General features: G+C 48.5%; 1 protein-coding gene across 4 annotated transcripts in view; it reads right to left on the bottom strand.

Moving 5' to 3' along the window:
- Positions 1 to 9976, bottom strand: part of YJU2B (YJU2 splicing factor homolog B) — a 32458-nt gene extending 22482 nt beyond the window's left edge. The window contains exons 1-2 of one of the 4 annotated variants that reach the window (XM_054538650.2): positions 9760 to 9976; positions 9425 to 9535 (exon numbers count right to left, since the gene is read on the bottom strand). The gene's annotated coding sequence lies outside the window, so the exon portion shown is untranslated. Of the gene's footprint in view, positions 1 to 9424; positions 9536 to 9629 lie in introns of all 4 variants that reach the window. The other 3 variants (XM_054538653.2, XM_054538651.2, XM_054538652.2) reach the window with 3 other exon arrangements.
- Positions 9977 to 14904: the final 4928 nt, after the last annotated feature.

The raw sequence follows: 14904 nt of genomic DNA, 5'->3' as shown, positions 1-14904 counted from the left end.
CCGGGTGCGGTGGCGCATGCCTGTAATCCCAGCACTTTGGGAGCCCAAAGGAGGCAGATCGCGAGGTCAGGAGTTCAAGACCAGCCTGACCAATATGGTGAAACCCCATCTCCACTAAAAATACAAAAATTAGCTGGGCGTGGTGGCACATGCGTGTAATCCCAGCTATTCGGGAGGCTGAGGCAGGAGAATTGCTTGAACCCGGGAGGCAGAGGTTGCAGTGAGCCAAGATTGCGCCACTACACTCTAGCCTGGGTGACAGTGTGAGACTCAATCTCATAAAAAACAAACAAACAAACAAAAAAACAAAAAACATCTAACTGGCTGGGCATGGTGGTTCATGCCTGTAACCCCAGTGCTTTGAGAGGCAAAAGAGGGAGGATCACTTGAGGCCAGGAGGTCAAGACCAGCCTCGGCAACATGGCCAGACCCGTCTCTACAAAAAATAAAAAATTAGCCAGGCGTAGTGGCACGTGCCTGTAGTCCAAGCTACTCAGGAGGCTGAGGCAGAAAGATTGCTTGAGCTTGGGAGGTGGAGGCTGCAGTGAGCCATGATCTCATCACTGTACTCAGCCTGGGTGACAGAGCAAGATTCTGTCTCAAACAAAAATAAAGTAAAATTTCTAACTTACGTTAGTTTGCTGAGAGTGATGGCTTCCAGCTTCATGCATGTCCCTGCAAAGGACGGAACTCATTTTTTTATGGCTGCATGGTAGTCCATGGTATATATGTGCCACATTTTCTTAATCCAGTCTATCACTGATGGGCATTTGGGTTGGTTCTAAGTCTTTGCTATTGTAAATAGTGCTGCAGTAAACATACAGAAGCCAAACACCGCATGTTCTCACTCCTAAGTGGGAGTTGAACAATGAGAACACATGGACACAGGGAGGGGAACATCACACACTGGGGCCTGTCAGGGAATGGGGACCAAGGGGAGGAAGAGCATTAGGACAAATACCTAATGCATGTGGGGCTTAAAACCTAGATGACGGGTTGATAGGTGCAGCAAACCACCACGGCACACGTATAGCTATGTAACAAACCTGCACGTTCTGCACATGTATCCCAGAACTTAAAAAAAAAATTCTAACTTATTTGACCTGCTTTCTGAGCTCTAATTGGTGACTGGAAGGATAAAGAAGCCAGGACTGGACTCAAACTTTGGGTTCCTAGAGAGGAGAAGGAGCTGGAGGCCTGGCACGTGGGAAGAGGGGTTGGATCTCTGTGGCCCGCAAAGGCAGGAATAAGGCCAGTGGTGCCATTATCAGGCAGGTGGGTTCCAGCCACAACCACACATTTTAACAAACCGAGGGAGTGTTTGCCATAGCTAGAGCTTCCAAATCCATAGAGTCGAAGGAATAAAGAATTAGAGTTTCCAGCTAATGTGAATGTACACAGCTCTCTTAGAGGTCAAATATCAAAACATATTAAAGAATGCAATAGTAAGACAATGAGCTTAGGCAACACAAGGAGACCCTGTCTCTGTAAAAAAGTTAAGATAAAAATATATCAACTGGGTGTGGTGGCATGTACCTGTAGTCCCAGCTACTCGGGAGGCTGAGGCAGGAGGATTGCTTGAGCCCAGGTGTTTGAGGCTGCAGTGAGCTATGATCGCACCATGGTACTTCAGTATGGGTGAGAGAGAGACCCTGTCTCTTAAAAAAAATTAAAGACAATGGAGAGCTATAGGTATTTGAGTGCAACTGATTTATATAAATAACCATAAATCCATTTATTTGTTTGTTTATTTATTTAGAGATGGAGTCTTGCTCTCGCCAGGCTGGAGTGCAGTGGTGCAATCTCGGCTCACTGCCACCTCTGCCTCCCGGGTTCAACCAATTCTCCTGTCTCAGCCTCTCAAGTAGCTGGGATTACAGGTTCCCACTACGGTGCACAGCTAATTTTTTTTTTGAGACGGAGTCTCGCTCTGTCGTCTAGGCTGGAGTGCAGTAGTGGCTCGATCTCGGCTCACTGCAAGCTCCAACTCCTGGGTTCACACCATTCTCCTGCCTCAGCCTCCTGAGTAGCTGGGATTATAGGCACCCACCACCATGCCTGGCTAATTTTTGTATTTTTAGTAGAGATGAAGTTTCACCGTGTTAGCCAGGATGGTCTCGATCTCCTGACCTCGTGATCTGCCCGCCTCGGCCTCCCAAAGTGCTGGGATTACAGGCGTGAGCCACCACGCCCGGCTTTTTTGTATTTTTAATAGAGACGGGGTTTCACCACGTTGGCCAGGCTGGTTTCGAACTCCTGATCTCAAGTGATCCGCCCGCCTTGGCCTCCCAAAGTGCTAGGATTATAGGTGTGAGCCACCGCACCCAGCCTTATTTTTTTTTATCTGGCAAGGGAACTTAACAAAGAAACTTCTGTTAGGTAAGCAGTCAGTCAAAAGAGTTTTAAACACATGTGAAGAAATAGATACCAAGAATCAGAAGAAAATCAATCCATAACAGTGACGATCTATGACGGCAATGATGTTATAGCTGTGATGATGTCATAATGATGGATGATGTCATCCCACCTCACTTTTCATCCCCTTTTCCACTTCTTCTGCTTATCCACTGAAATTTCCCTGGGGCCCAAGGCCACGATGAAGAGGAAACTTCCCAGAACAGACATGGCATGGAAAAGTCATGCTTCACTAATTAGTGGAAAGCTAGGTTTTGAGGGACAGTCCAAAAGACACCCTGAGCCTTTTCAGTTGAGGAGGAACATTTGAATCACAAGAATCAGTGTGTCCAGCTTGGTCTAGAACAAAATGGCTACTGGGATACTCAACACCAAGGGGCAGATGGCCTGTTTCGAAGCAGGGAAGGCCAGAAGAGTGATCATTCTGATAGATTCATCCATACAAAGAGCTAGCAGCACTTTGTTTGCATTCCTGAAGCTTATTTACCTTTGGTAAACTGTCTCATTGATATTATTTCCCAAGGGCATGGAGTATGGTCTAGAACTATCCAATAGGAGACTAACCAGCTACATGTGGCTACTTAAATTTATTTATTTAGTTTTTGAGATGGAGTCTTGCTCTGTCGCTCAGGCTGGAGTGCAGTGGCACGATCTCAGCTCACTACAACCGCCACCTCCGGGGTTCCAGCGATTCCCCTGCCTCAGCCTCCTGAGTAGCTGGGATTACAGGTGCTCACTGCCATGCCTGGCTAATTTTTGTATTTTTAGTAGAGACGGGGTTTCCCCATGTTGGCCAGGCTGGTCTCGAACTCCTGACCTCAGGTGATCTGCCTGCCTCAGCCTCTCAAAGTGCTGGGATTACAGGTGTAAGCCACCATGTCCCGCCAGCATCCACCTGCTTTTTTTTGAGACGGAGTCTCGCTCTGTTACCCAGGCTGGAGTGCAGTGGCGTGATCTCGACTCACTGCAATCTCCACTTCCCGGGTTCAAGCGATTCTCCTGCCTCAGCCTCCTGAGTAGCTGGGATTACAGGTGTGCATCACCACACCCAGCTAATTTTTGTATCTTTAGTAGAGATGGGATTTTGCCATGTTGCTCAGGCTGGTCTTGAACTCCTGACCTTGTGATCCACCTGCCTCGGCCTCCCAAAGTGCTGGGATTACAGGTGTGAGCCACTGCGCCTGGCCCTACTTGCTTTTCTATGTACTGTGCAGTTGCTGGATTGGGACAAAGGGCCAGAAGTTTCTATGAACTACCAGGGAAGAGCAGGAACTTGAAGAATTGGGATTCTCCTCCTAGAAAATGGTCTGACCAGTACCATCCAAACTGAAGACACTAGAACAAAAGCTGAAGAGAGCAAAGAAGTGGCCAGGCATGGTGGATCATGCCTGTAATCCCAGCATTTTTGAGAGGCTGCAGTGGGAGGATCCCTTGAGCCCAGGGGTTCAAGACCAGCCTGTGAAACACAGTGAGATGCTCTCTCTATAAAAAGAGTTTAAAAACTAGGCTGGGTGTTGTCATGTGCTTGTAGTCACAGATACTGTGAAGATTGAGGCAGGAGCATCACTTGAGCCCTGGAGTTCGAGGCTGCAGTGAGCTATGACTGTGCCACTGCACTCCAGCATGGGTGACAGAGTGAGACCCTCTCTCTCTTTTTTTTTTGAGGAGTCTTGCTGTGTTGCTCAGGCTGGAGTGCAGTGGCGCAATCTCAGCTCACTGCAACCTCCACCTCCCGGGTTCAAGCAATTCTCCCGCCTCAGCCTCCCGAGTAGCTAGGATTACAGGTGCCCACCACCTGGCTAATTTTTGTATTTTTAGTAGAGACGGGATTTCGCCATGTTGGCCAGGCTGGTCTCGAACTCCTGACCTCAGGTGATCCACCTGCCTTGGCCTCCCAAAGTGCTGGGACTACAGGCATGAGCCACCACGCCTGGCCAAGACCCTGTCTCTTAAAACAATGGAAAAAAAGAGCAAAGACTGCCTATTTTGTTTATTACTGCATCCCCAACATTTAGAGCTATGTAGTAGCACTCAGTAAATACACTGAATGAATGAATCAATAAATGAATGAGGGAGTATTTGGGTAAGTACTTAGAATATAAATAAATAAAATTAGGCTGGGCATGGTGGCTCACGCCTATGATCCCAGCACTTTGGGAGGCCAAGGCAGGTGGATCACTTGAGGTCCAGAGTTCAAGACCAGCCTGGCCAACATGGTGAAACCCTGTCTCTACTAAAAAATACAAAAATTAGCCGGGCTTGGTGGCAGGTGCCTGTAATCCCAGCTACTTGGGAGGTTGAGGCAGGAGAATCGCTTGAACCTGGGAGACGGAGGCTGCAGTGAGCCGAGATTGTGCCACTGCACTCCAGCCTGAGCGACAGAGTGAAACTCCATCACAAAAAAAAAAGAAAAGCAGGTGGATGCTCTAGAAAATTAAAGGGAGGAGCTATGGCTTTTTGTATGCATATTAGCCAGGTCAGAAGAACTAATGATATTGGTATAGCCTATAATTTACTTGGATATTCCTATATTCCATACTTGGGATATTCCTAAAATACACACCACATCATGGAGCAAGAGGCCATTTTTTTTCTTTTTTGAGACGGAGTCTCGCTCTGTCACCCAGGCTGGAGTGCAGTGGCATGATCTCAGCTCATTGCAAGCTCCGCCTCCCGGGTTCACGCCATTCTCCTGCCTCAGCCTCCCAAGTAGCTGGGACTACAGGTGCCCGCCACCTCGCCCGGCTAATTTTCTGTATTTTTAGTAGAGACGGGGTTTCACCATGTTAGCCACGACGGTCTCGATCTCCTGACCTCATGATCCGCCCGCCTTGGCCTCCCAAAGTGCTGGGATTACAGGCGTGAGCCACTGCGCCTGGCCGCAAGAGGCCAGTTTTAAATTTTATTTTTCTTCAGGCAAACCCCAGGGTGTCTTGTGCTTAAACACCATAATTTCCCACAAAGGAGCCCCTGCCACTGCTGTGTTCACCACCAGAATTTTCTCGTTAGCATCAGGAATAATAATGAGTTTGTCTGAGTGGTAACAACAGCTTGGAAGAGGTGACTCCAAAAGATGTGTTTAGGGGACCCGGCTGGGGGCTGGAGAAAAAAAAAAAGACAGGACATTGGGGCAGCTGGGCGGCTTAAATAACTTCTGGTGGGGGACGGGGAGGGAGCATCCTGTCAGAATCTGGGTGTTTATAAGTCCTTAGAAATCACCTCAGCCGGGCGTGGTGGCTCACGCCCGTAATCCCAGCACTTTGGGAGGCCCAGGCAGGCGGATCACGAGGTTAGGAGATCAAGATCATCCTGGCTAACACGGTGAAACCCTGTCTCTACTGAAAATACAAAAAAATTAGCTGGGCGTGGTGGCGGCCGCCTGTAGTTCCAGCTACTCGGGAGGCTAAGGCAGGAGAATGGCGTGAACCCGGGAGGCGGAGCTTGCAGTGAGCCGAGATCGTGCCGCTGTGCTCCAGCCTGGGTGACAGAGTGAGACTCTGACTCAAAAAAAAAAAAAAAAAAAAAAAAAAGAAATCACCTCAACATCCTCATTTGACAGAGGGGAGAACAAGACCAGGGAAAAGTTAAGTCATAATGTCACAGAGCTTGTAATGGCAGAACTGGGAACAGACTCAAGTCTCCTGATTTTTTTTTTTTTTTTTTTTTTTTTTGAGACGGAGTCTCGCTCTGTCACCCAGGCTGGAGTGCAGTGGTGCGATCTCAGCTCACTGCAACCGCTGCCTCCTGGGTTCACGCTATTCTCCTGCCTCAGCCTCCCGAGTAGCTGGAACTACAGGTGCCCACCACCATGCCCAGCTAATTTTTTGTTTTTTTAGTAGTGATGGGGTTTCACCATGTTAGCCAGGATGGTCTCGATCTCTTGACGTCGTGATCCACCCGCCTCAGCCTCCCAAAGTGCTGGGAATTACAGGCATAAGCCACCATGCCTGGCCCAGTCTCCTGATTTTTTGAGACAGTCTTGCTCTGTCTTCCAGGCTGGAGTGCAGTGGCGCGATCTCGGCTCACTGCAACCTCTGCCTCCCAGGTTCAAGCGATTCTCCTGCCTCAGCTGGGAGTAGCTGGGACTACAGGTGCCCACCACCATGCCCGACTAATTTTTTGTATTTTTAGTAGAGATGGGGTTTCACCATGTTGGCCAGGCTGGTCTTGAACTCCTGACCCCAGGTGATCCACCCACCTAGGCCTCCCAAAGTGCTGGGATTACAGGCATGAGCCACTGTGCCCTGCTGAGGTCTCCTGATTCTTGGCCAGGGCTAGTTCCACTCAGTTGAACTGTTGATTACAATCATCCATTGTGTTTCATATAATCCAACTGGGTCAACCAGTTTCCAGAAAATCTGGCTATTTTAAGAATCTTGGCCGGGTGCAGAAGCTTATGCCCATCCCAGCACTTTGGGAGGCTGAGGTGGGAGGATCACTTGAGCCCCAGGGAGTTTGAGACCAGCCTGGGCAACAAAGCAAGGCCTCACTTCTGCAAAAAAGAACCAAAACTAAAACCAAAAACCAAATAGCTGTGCATGGTGGAGCACACCTGTAATCCCAGCTACCTGGGAGGCTGAGGTGAGAGGACCCTTTGAGCCCAGGAGGTTGAGGCTGCAGTGAGCTATGTTTGCAGCACTGCACTCCAGGCTGGGTGGTAGAGTGAGAACCTGTCTTAAAACAAACAAAAAAAGGGCCGGGCACGGTGGCTCACGCCTGTAATCCCAGCACTTTGGGAGGCTGAGGTGGGCGGATCACTTGAGGCCAGGAGTTCAAGACCAGCCTGGCCAACATGGTGAAACTCTGTCTCTACTAAAAATACAAAAATAGCCAGACGTGGTGGTGCGTCTCTGTAATCCCAGCTACTTGGGAGGGTGAGGCAGGAGAATCACTTGAACCCGGTGGCAGAGGTTGCAGTGAGTGAAGATCGTGCCATTGCACTCCAGTCTGGGTGACAGAACGAGACTCCATCTCAAAAAAAAAAAAAAAAAAAAAAAAAAGAATATCTACAGTGAGAGAATTAATATAGTGTATACTTTCTGGTAGAGAACAATGGTTAAAGAATTCAAGACCAGGCTTGCTGGCTCACACCTGTAATCTCAACAGTTTGGGAGACTGAGGTGAGAGGGTCTCTTGAGGCCAAGAGTTTGAGACTAGCCTGGGCAACATAGTGAGACTCTGTCTCTATAAAAGATACAAAAATTAGCCGAGCAGGGTGGTGCATGCCTATAGTCCCAGCTACTAGGGAGGCTGAAGTGGGAGGATCCCTTGAGCTCAGGAGTTGGAGGCTACAGTGAGTCATGCGAGTCATGATTGCACCACTACAGCCTGGGGGACAGAGTGAGATCCTGCCTCCCAAAATAAAATGAAACAAAAACAATAAAATAAAATAAAGAATTCAAATCTATTTAGTGAAAACAGATTTCTCTCTTTTAAATCTTGGCTCACGGCCAGTGTTTCTCAACAGGAGCCATCTTCACCCCTTCAGGGGCAATGTCTGGAGACATTTTTGGTTGTGACAAATTGGGTTGGGAGGGAGTGTTCATGGCGTCTAATGTTCGTTTTTTGTTTTTTTGAGACGGAGTTTCACTCTTGTTGCCCAGGTTGGAGTGCAATGGCACCATCTCGGCTCACTACAACCTCTGCCTCCTGGGTTCAAGCGATTCTCCTGCTTCAGCCTCCTGAGTAGCTGGGATTAGAGGCATGTGCCACCACGCCCAGCTAATTTTGTATTTTTAGTAGAGACAGGGTTTCTCCATGTTGGTCAGGCTGGTCTTGAACTCCTGACCTCAGATGATCTGCCCGCCTCGGCCTCCCAAAGTGCTGGGATTACAGGCGTCAGCCACCGTGCCTGGCCATGGTGTCTAATGAGTAGAGGTTGGATATGCTGCTCAACTTCTCACAGTGCACAGGATAGCCTTTGCACTACTAAGAATGATCCGGCCCCAAATGCCAGTAGTGCCAAGGTTAACAAACTCAGAAATCAAAATAGGAGCTCAGTTTGAACAGGAAGTTGGTGGGCCATTTGACTAAGATGGAGATGCCAGGTGGGCTTAAGAATTTTCCAGCAAGGCCAGGCGTGGTGGCTCATGCCTGTAATCCCAGCACTTTGGGAGGCTGAGACTGGCAGATCACGAGGTCAGGAGATCAAGACTATCCTGGCTAACACTGTGAAACCCCGTCTGTACTAAATATACAAAAAATTAGCTGGGCGAGGTGGCGGGCGCCTGTACTCCCAGCTACTTGGGAGGCTGAGGCAGGAGAATGGTGTGAACCCGGGAGGCGGAGCTTGCAGTGAGCCGAGATCGTGCCACTGCACTCCAGCCTGGGCAACAGAGCAAGACCCCGTCTCAAAAAAAAAAAAATTTCAAAAGGTATGCAGTTTTTAGGCCAGGTGCAGTTGCTCATGCCTGTAATCCCAGCACTTTGGGAGGAAGACGCAGGTGGATCACTTGAGGTCAGGAGTTTGAGACCAGCCTGGCCAACACGGTGAAACCCGGTCTCTACTAAAAATACAGAAATTAGCTGAGTGTGGTGGCGCATGCCTGTAGTCCCAGCTACTGGGAGGCTAAGGCAGGAGGGCTGCTTGAACCCGGAAGGCAGAGGTTGCAGTGAGCTGAGATCATGCCACTGTACTCCAGCCTGGGCAACAGAGTGAGACTCTGTCTCAAAAAAAAAAAAAAAAAAAAAGAAAGTATGCACTTTTTTTTTTTTTTTAAGAAGACAAGGATCTCACTATGTTGCCCAGGAGGGATCGGCACTCCTGGGCTAAAGCGATCCTCCTGCCTCAGCCTTCCAAGTAGCTGCGACTAGACTTGGGCCACCAGGCCTGTCAAGGTTAGCATCTTTGAGCTCCTAAGTCCAACACTATCGCCATCACTTTTATGGTCCGGATGGCGTTTGGGGAATTTTGGGCATTTTATTTCTTGCCTTCATTCCTTCTCCCCACCCTTAATATTTAAATATTATCCTACTCCCTCTGCTGAGATAGGTACAAGGCTCATCCCACCTCTGGATTCTCCAGTGAGGGTTACTCCACGGTGGGCCCCTTCCCCTTCACGTCCTGCCAGGAAATCCCCTTGGGGCGAGTCATAACTTTTCTGGACCTCAGTTTCCTTCCCTGTAAAATAAGAACAATAATAATACTTCCTCGGGCTGTTGTCGGGGACTCTTCAGCCCACCACTCCCACCCCGAAGTCCTACCCAGCGCTCACCACAAAGCCTACCCTCTTCTGAGTTCTCTGAATCCTCAAAGCCTCCTCTGAGATAGAGGCTGTGAACTCCTTTCCTACAAATGGGGAAACTGAGGCTGGGAGACCCGAGAACTGGACCATGATCTCAAACCTTTGAGGGAGGGAGCTACCCTGGAAGGCGATGGTCTTCTCCAGAGCCCTCCCAAGGGCGCTCAGTACCAAGTGGGCACCCAGAGAAGTTTTCTTATCCCTCTTGGTCCCCTCGGATCCTAACTCCCAGCTCGGCGAGGATCCCAGAGGCGGGTTCAGCCTTCGCTGGTTGACGCCAGCTCCGAGGCGCATGCGCAAGTGAGCGCGCGCGGTGGCCTGTGGGAGGCTGGCTGTGAGCCCGAAGCTCAGCCCGGACGCCGGCGCTGTTGTCAGGGCGACCGGGGTGGGACGGGGCCGGAACATGGCCACACCTTTACTTGCTCTTCAATGTCCCCTTGCTTTCACTGGGCCAACCTTCTCTTAATTGTTCTTTGTTGTTAGTTAGTTCCCTTCCTCGATGGACAGAAGCTGACTGGTAGCGCGTGTCTACCGAAGGACAGGCAGAAGCAGGAAGATCTCGGCCATGATTAAGCGCCGGTGGAGACCTCTGAGTCAATTCGGTTCATATACACGTGTCAATTTTTTTTTTCTTTCCTCTTTTGCCTTTGAGTAGTCTGTAATTTATTAGCGACATCTGTAATTTATCTCACTTCTTCGGCCAGATCTTGCTTAGGCAAAACCGCAAACCTGAAGTTTGCAGAAATGACTCAGTGGTGACTAATTCCATTAGGAAAGCATTCTTCACAAAAGAGTTCACAGCAGGATTTCTTTAAATAGAAAACTTCCTCAGTGCACTGAAAACGATTCATTTTATATAAAACACATTTGGATACCGGATCCTCTTTTCTGTTCACTTTTTTTTTGAGACTGAATCTTGCTCTGTCGCCTAGGCTGGAGTGCAGTGGTGCGGTCTCCGCTCACTACAACCTCTGCCTCCCGGGTTCAAGTAATTCTCCTGCTTCAGCCTCCCGAGTAGCTGGGACTTCAAGTGCCCGCCACCATGCCCGGCTAATTTTTGTACTTTTAGTAGAGGCGGGGTTTCACCATAGGGGCCAGGCTGTTCTCGGACTCCTGATCTTGTGATCCGCCCACCTCGGCTTCCCAAAGTGCTGGTTTGGCGTGAACCACCGCGTCCGGCCTATTGTTTTTGTAGTTGCATACAGACATAGTCAGGGCCACTGTGTACGATTGTGCAGGTTGTGCCCTGAACAAGTGTGCCTGGCTGAGGGCATGAGAATGGGACTGAAGTCCGGCCTAGGCTGTGTTCTCCAAGTTGGAGGATAGGGCACCTTCTTCTAATTTGTCTTTTAGAGCGTACTTTATTCTATTTGCATGAAGTTTCCGTGTGTGCCAGCTGTCTTCCTGCATACGATACTTTTAGTGTCAAAAATATAATCAATGATAGGGCAACACTGTCTAAAAAAATATATATATATATACACACACACATACATACATATATAAAATCAGATACAGTTAGAAAAAAAAGTTCTTTGTCATACAGCAAGTACACGTCTTGATTCAGGAGATGTCAAATCAAGTGGTAAGAAGTTCTCTTACAGCAGTTAGGGCAAGTTTATAAGGCATAGAGTAGGAAGTATTTTGAGCTTTTTTGTGATTGGCTGTTTTACATTAACTTCTTTTTAAGGCAAATAGAGCCGTTTAAGCTCATTTGTCTACAGCCGATTGGTTTAATTTCACTGAATCATGCTGACGAGGATGTAAAACTTACATTTTCGTGTTTCATTTATGATTAGAGCTAGCATTTCAGGGGAATCAAGATGACGAACTTTGTGTGGTTATGGATGGTTGGCCTTGGGTGGGGGGATGAATCTAAACTATAGCCTTCATTTTAACGTTTTTTTTTTTTTGAGACTGATCTCACTCTGTCTCCCAGGCTGGAGTGCAGCGGTGTGATCTCGGCTCACTGCAACCTCCTCTTCCCAGGTTCAAGTGATTCTTGTACCTCAGCCTCCCGAGTAGCTGGGATTACAGGTGTGTACCACCAAGCCTGGCCCACAATATGCTCTTAATTCCAGGAAGTGGCACAAAAATATATAGCCAAGGGGAAAAGAGGCTAAAGAGTTGAAATGTCCCATCTCATTGCTATTAGAAAAGTATGTTGAAACCATGCCTATCATTTGTCCTCTTGTGAGCAAGAGACTTAATTTAATTTAATTTATTTTATTATTATTGTTATTATTATTTATTTATTTATTTTTCTTTTGGAGACGGAGTCTTGCTCTGTCGCCCAGGCTAGAGTGCAGTGGCACGATCTCAGCTGACTGCAACCTCCGCCTCCCGGGTTCAAGCAATTCTTCTGCCTCAGCCTCCCGAGTAGCTGGGACTACAGGTTCACGCCACCATGCCCGGCTAATTTTTGTATTTTTAGCAGAGACGGGTTTTCACCATATTGGCCAGCCTGGTCTCAAACTCCTGACCTCATGATCCACCCACCTTGGCCTCCCAAAGTGTTGGGATTACAGGCATGAGCCACCACTCCCTGCCCTTAATTTTATTTTTTAAAAAATTTATTATTATTATTTTTTCCCCAAGATAGAGTTGTGCTCTGTCACCCAGACTGGAGTGCAATGGCATGATCTCGGCTCACTGCAACCTCTGCCTCCTGGGTTCAAGCGATTCCCCTGCCTCAGCCTCCAGAGTAGCTGGGAGTAAAGGCTTGTGCCGCCATGCCCAGCTAATTTTTGTATTTTTAATGGAGATGGGGTTTCACCGTGTTGGCCAGGCTGGTCTCGAACTGACCTCAAGTGATCTGACTGCCTCGGCCTCGCAAAGTGTTGGAATTACAGGCATGAGCCACCGGGCCTGGCCAAAAAAGACAGTGATATTGAATGAAGTCTACTTAATAGTATTGTGCCAATGTTAATATCATAGTTTTGACAAATGTGGCATGGTTATGTAAGACGCTCAGATTAGGGGAAGCCGGCATCATAAAATTTGCTTTCTTTCTTTTTTCTTTTTTTTTTTTAGATGGAGTTTCACTCTTGTTGCCCAGGCTGGAGTGCAATGGCAATGGAGCGATCTCAGCTCACTGCAATCTCTGCCTCCTGGATTCAAGTGATTCTCCTGCCTTAGCCTCCTGAGTAGCTGGGATTACAGGTGCACGCCACCATGCCCTTTGTATTTTTAGTAGATATGGGGTTTCTCCATGTTGGTCAAGCTGGGTTCGAACTACTGACCTCGTGATCCGCCCTCCTCGACCTCCAAAAGTGTTGGGATTATAGGCGTGAGCCACCGTGCCCGGCCCAAAATTTGCTTTCTTTTGCTTGCATAGCAGTGGTGCTGTTTCACCTTGCATGGTGGCCCAGTTAAGGGTCACTTGTCCCAGCCTTCATCGTAGCCAGGTGTAGCCATGGAGGGGACCGTCTGTCCAGTGAAAAATGAACAGTGATGAGGCATGGCATTTCTGGGTATGGGCCTTCTAACACCAAGTGTGGGCTACTCTGTGCTCTTTCTCCTCCACGGAGTAGAAACAGGGACATTCCTCCAACCCAGCACCAACCCTGCAACGGGTACAGTGCTCGAGGTGATGGCTGTTAGGAGTTACCTTGTGTCCCCTCAAAGATATGTCAAAGTCTTAGCCCTCAGTGTCTGTGAATGAGACCTGATTTGGAAATCTATCTGCAGATATTACCAAGTTAAATGATGTCATTAAGGTGGGCCCCAGTCCAAAATGACTTCATGCTTGGATGTTCTTGAAACTGCTACATTCTTGGGTCTCTGTTATATAACAGCTTAGTTTTTTTTTTTTTGAGATGGAGTCTCGTTCTGTCACCCAGGCTGGAGTGCAATGGCATGATCTTGGCTCACTGCAACCTCCGCTTCCTGGGTTCAAGTGATTCCCCTGCCTCAGCCTTCCGAGTAGCTGGGATTACAGGCACTTGCCACCATGTCTGGCTAATTTTTGTATTTTCGGTAGAGACAGGGTTTCACCACGTTGGCCAGGCTGGTCTTGAACTCCTCAAGTGATCCTCTTGCCTTGGCCTCCCAAAGTGCTGGGATTACAGGCGTGAGCTGCCTCGTCCAGCAACAGCTTAGTGTTTTCGTTTGTTTGTTTTTGGAAATATTGGACTAGTGTCTTTTATTTATTATTATTATTATTATTTGTTTGTTTGGAGACAGAGTCTTGCGCTGTCACCCAGGCTGGAGTGCAATGGCGCGATTTCAGCTCACTGCAACCTCTGCCTCCCGGGTTCACGCAATTCTCCTGCCTCAGCCTCCTGAGTAGCTGGGATTACAGGCGCCCACCACCACGCCCGGCTAATTTTTTTGTAATTTTTAATGGAGACGGGGGTTTCACTATGTTGGCCAGACTGGTCTCGAACTCCTGACCTTGTGATCTGCCCGCCTCATCCTCCCAAAGTGCTGGGATTACAGGCGTGAGCCACCGCACCCGGCTTTACTATTATTATTATTTTTAAAGCAACAGGGTTTCCCTGTGTTGACCAGGTTGGAGTGCAGTGGCATGGTCATGGCTTACTGAAGTCGCTAATTCCTGGGCTCTAGTGATCCTCCTTCCTCAGCCTCCCAAAAAGCTGGGACTACAGATGCACACCACTATGCCTGGCTAATTTTTTATTTTTGGTAGAGACAGGGTATTTTTTATGTTGCTCAGGCTGGTCTTGAACTCCTGGCCTCAAGCGATCCTCCTGCCTTGGTCTCCCAAAGCGCTGGGGTTACAGGTACCATCCACCATGCCTAGCCTGACTAGTGGCCACTTTACAATAAGAGGAGACCCCCGAGAGAGATAAAGGAAAGACGGCCATGTGAAGATGGAGGCAGAGATTAGAGTGATGCAACCATAAGCCAAGGAATGCCAGGGGCTACCAGAAGCTGGAAGAGGCAAGAAAGAGCCTGCAGAGGGAGCATGGCCCTGCTGACACCTTGATTTCTGACTTCTAGCTACCAGAACTGTAAAAGAATACATTTCTGTTGTGTTAAGCCACCCAGTTGGTGACACTGTTACGGCAGCCCTCGGCAATGAAAACCTTGGTAGAACAAGAAATAGGAAGAAGCTACTTCCCAAGTGACCCAACAGAAAGACGCTCTTGGCTGGGTGCGGTGGCTCATGCCTGTAATCTCAGCAGTGTGGGAGGCCAAGGCGGGTGGATCACCTGAGGTCAGGAGTTCGAGACCAGCCTGGCCAACATGTTGAAACCCCGTCTTTCAACAATTAGCTGGGCAT

The sequence above is a fragment of the Pongo abelii genome, chromosome 20 (genome assembly GCF_028885655.2).
Source record: "Pongo abelii isolate AG06213 chromosome 20, NHGRI_mPonAbe1-v2.0_pri, whole genome shotgun sequence".
Lineage (NCBI taxonomy): Eukaryota > Metazoa > Chordata > Mammalia > Primates > Hominidae > Pongo > Pongo abelii.
This window is presented reverse-complemented; position numbering and strand designations above follow the sequence as displayed.